The sequence below is a fragment of the Vicia villosa genome, linkage group LG7 (genome assembly GCF_029867415.1).
Source record: "Vicia villosa cultivar HV-30 ecotype Madison, WI linkage group LG7, Vvil1.0, whole genome shotgun sequence".
Classification (NCBI taxonomy): domain Eukaryota; kingdom Viridiplantae; phylum Streptophyta; class Magnoliopsida; order Fabales; family Fabaceae; genus Vicia; species Vicia villosa.
Genome location: NC_081186.1, coordinates 13,817,192 through 13,821,735, shown reverse-complemented (window position 1 = coordinate 13,821,735; position 4,544 = coordinate 13,817,192).

Genomic DNA, 4,544 nt, shown 5'->3' with positions numbered 1-4,544 from the left:
TGACATTCAAAGATGATCCAGTATCGATCAACACATTGGACATTAAGTCCTCTTTGCAACTGACAGAGATGTGCAAAGCCAAATCATGATTTCTTCCTTCCTCAGGCAAATCTTCATTACTGAAGCTCAAATTATTACACGCAGTGATATTACTCACAACCCCATTAAACTGATCCAGAGTCACATCATGATCCACAAAGGCTTGATCAAGTATTTTCATCAGAGAATCCCTATGAGCAGGAGAATTCGCCAGCAGCTCCATTATAGAAATCTTGTACGGAGTGCGATGCAGCTGATCCACGATCTTATAATCACTCATCTTGATAAGCTTCAAAATCTCATCCATCTCCTTTCCTAAAGATGACCCAGCATTCACCTTTGTCGCATCATTATTGTTCACAGGTACTGGAGTAGAATTCCTCTGGACATCCACAACTGTTTGGGGTTGAGTAAAAACTCGTCCACTTCTAGTCACTCTACTGACATCTGCTATATTCTCAACAGAAGACAGAGGCTTAATCTCAACTTCTTTTCCAGCTTCCAGCATGGTGGCATTGTATCTGTAAGGTACAGCTTTATCAGAACTATAAGGTACAGATCCAGGCAAACATATCACAAGAGGTTCCACAGCAGCTTTGCCATAATAACCAATCTCTACACATTCCGGGATTTCAAAGCATGGTTCAATCACATTGACATCATCTTCATCTCTATCCCTCAGAATCTCAATAAGCCTTTGATCTATCATCTCTTGCAAGTCTCTTCTCACAATGTAACATCCTCGAGGATTGACTGAACAAATCCTACAAGCAGCATGATTATGTTCATAATGACTGTATTCACACAGAGTGGCATGCATCTCTACCAATGATCCTCTGATGTGTTCCACACGATAAATCTTATACTTCCCAGGGCATCCATATACCATATTCACAGCAGACGCTTCATGAGTTGGCAACGGATTGTTCTTCACATTTGGACCAATATCACGGAAAGAGAGCATTCCAGAACGGACCAATCTCTGAACTTCATTCTTCAGGGGCTAACAATTTTCCAAATCATGCCCAGGAGCATTCTGATGAAAAGCACAAGTGGCATCAGCCTTGTACCACCAAGGGAGTTTCTCTGGAACAGGGGGTGGTGACCTTGGTTGAACCAGCTTCTTATGAATTAGAGCAGGATACAGTTCAGTGTATGTCATAGGGATAGGATCAACATTAACTCGAGGATACGGATTCCGCCTTGCTGGTTGTTGATTAACAGGAGCTACAGGCACTGAATTCACAACAGGAGTTACTGACGCTACTTGTTGAGATTGATTCATGAATCGACTATTCCTCCCATGAGAAACAACATTGGCATCTGATTCTTTCTTCTTCTGGAATGAAGAACCATACTTCTTCGCACCACCAGATGAATTGTCATTTCGAACCAAACGACCTTCTCGCACAGCTTCTTCCAATCTGACACCCATACCCACCATTTCAGTGAAGTCTACAGGAGCACTGGCAATCATCTTCTCATAATAAAACGGACCAAGAGTCTTTAGAAAAATCTTAGTCATCTCTTTATCTTCCATCGGAGGAATCACTTGGGCGGCAACCTCACGCCATCTCTGAGCATATTCCTTGAAGGATTCTTTCTCTTTCTGCATCATAGCTCGCAATTGATCCCTATCAGGAGCCATGTCCACATTATACTTGTATTGCTTCACAAACGCCTCAGCTAAGTCATTGAAAGTGCGAATATGGGTGCTGTCAAGGCCCATATACCACTTAGAAGCAGCTCCAGTCAAACTATCTTGGAAATAGTGAATCAACAGACGTTGATCATCAGTGTGAGTGGACATCTTCCTTATATACATCACCAGGTGTGCCTGAGGACAGGAATTTCCTTTGTACTTCTCAAATTCAGGCAGCTTGAACTTAGCAGGTACTTTCACATTGGGAACAAGGCAAAGATCATGCACATTCTTTCCAAATAGTTCTTTCCCACGCAAGGCTTTCATCTCTTTTTGCAGTTCTTCAAACTGATCTTGGAAACCATCCATTATGTCATGAATTTCACTTGGAGCAGCATCATAAATGGGCTCTGGGACAAAAGGACCAGTATGAACAATAGGAGATATGTTGACCATAACAGGAGTCAATGGACGAGTCATCTCAGGAACAGACAGATAACCTTCAGGCATGCCCCAGGGATATCCATTAGGCATACGTTGCTGAGTAGCACCAACAGGAATAGCAGGAATGGTTGTAGCAGCAATTTCAGAAATCACAGTGGTCTGACCCTGAGCTTGGGCATTGGGAGGAGGAACTTGATTATGATTCTGATTCTGAGCAGCCATCAATGTCTCAACTAGAGCAGTGAGACGATCCACACCAGATCTCAAAGTAACAACCTCTTCACGTAGCTCACGATTCTCTTGTTCAAGACCTTCCATCTTCTTCTTACAGTTAGCTCGAGTATTATACCGGTGAGACAGCTTGATTCTGTATGAAGAACACTGAATAAGACCTCGGGAATACTCTCGGAAGCAAGACCAAAATGCAGAATGATGCATGAAATGCAATGCAAATGATTTTATTTTGGTTTTCAAGGAACTTTTAAGACATTAATTGCAAACATTAGCAAAAAACATCATAAAACATAACAATATTCTTTCATTAGTCATGGAAAAGCATACAAAAGGATTCAAAGATCCAAAATTACAAAACAAAGAAAAAGCTAAAAACTAGAAGGGAACACTTCTGATGAAGATCCAACTCCTCTCTGCAGCTTCCTACGGAGCTTCTCCAATTCATCTTCATAAAAGGCCTTCAAATGAGCATTCTCAACCATCAGCTTATCAGCAACTTCCTTCCATGCAACTGAATCTTCTTGTGGTCTCTTTCGCTTTTCACCATGTTGTTGAAGCAACTCTTCTTGATGACGAATCTGATCTTCCTTTTCCATCAACCAACCATCTTGGATATCAAGCATTTCATATTTTTCTTTCAAGTGTATCTTCAACTCTTTGTTTTCAAACTCCAAAGCATCTCTTTCCGCTCTCAACTTAGCCACGAGCTCTAGATGTTCTTCACTACTTTCAACAGGGGTAGTGATAGACAATGGTGGAGTAACGAGTAGAGAAGACTCCTCAAGTAAATAAGGAATCTGAAAAGTATGAGCTCTAGCTTGAACCCAATCAGTATAGTCTTTGAGAGCAACACATTGTTTTGTTCCCAAATGTCTCTTCCTATCAACATGGTGCCAAGCACGCACAAACCGATTTCTCATATCCGAATTTCCATCTTGATTAAGATAAAAGATTCCTGACACAAGAATACTAGCGGGTCGCTCCTTCATGGGGTAGCAAAATTGACGCCTTGCAAGAATGGGGTTGTAGGTAATCCCTCCTTGTATACCAAGAAGAGGTACATTAGGGAATTCTCCACAACTATCAATAATCTCACCAATGTCATAAGCCGGATTGTACCAATGGATATTCCCATTAGTAAGAGGCATGATCTTCTGAGACCATGAGAGACCATCAGGATTGTTCAGGAAACTCTTAGCTTGAGGTAAGTGCGAAATAAACCACTTATAGAGCAAAGGAGTACAACAATTGATAAGTCCACCTTTCTTATCATTCCTATGGTGAATGGAATGATAAGTATCCCCAAGCAAAGTAGGCACAGGATTCCCAATCATGAAAATCCGAATAGCATTAACATCGACAAAGTTTTCAATGTTGGGAAAGAGTATCAAACCATAGATGAGCAAGGCCAAAAATTTCTCAAAAGCAATCATACTTCCTTTACTAGCCAACATAGAAGCCTTTCCAATCAAGAACTTAGAAGTCAACCCCCAAATTCCTCCTTTTTTGGTCATGTTTGCTTTTACATCTGATATTTTTAAATGAAGGAGTTCTGCTATCTCATCAACCTGAGGCTCTTTCTCCAAACCACTAAACGGTATGTCATCCGTAACGGGCAAACCAATCCAATAAGAATACTCCTCCAAAGTAGGCATAAGCTGATAATCAGGAAAGGTGAAACAATGATAAACCGGGTCATAAAACTGCACAAGAGTCTCAAGAATCCTTTTTTCCACTTTAGTCTTCAAGATAGAGATCAATTTCCCATAACGGCTTTTGAAGTTGTCAAGATTAGGAACCAAAGTTGCTAGCTCTTTCAATTCTTTTGCACTTGAATTTCTGAAAGTGTACTTCTTGATGCTTCTCTTTTGATCCATGGTACCTGTTATGTTTACAAAAAATGTCTCTAAGTTCCTTGAAAACCATTTGTGAATGTCATTTTTATGAATGCATGAATGCATGGTTTATGCATCAATCACAATCAAGAGCACACAAGATCACATCAAATCACACAAAGATCAAACAGTCCAGGTTCAAAGGTTCGACGTCACGAGCATGGAGCCATGGGTCTACCCATCCCACAAGGTGTGTTCTAAGGACTTTTGTACCTGCCAGTCGGGTTCTACAAAGGTTCCCAGAGTTTTCAATCTTCTATCGGATATTACCGGCACGCACAATTGCTCAT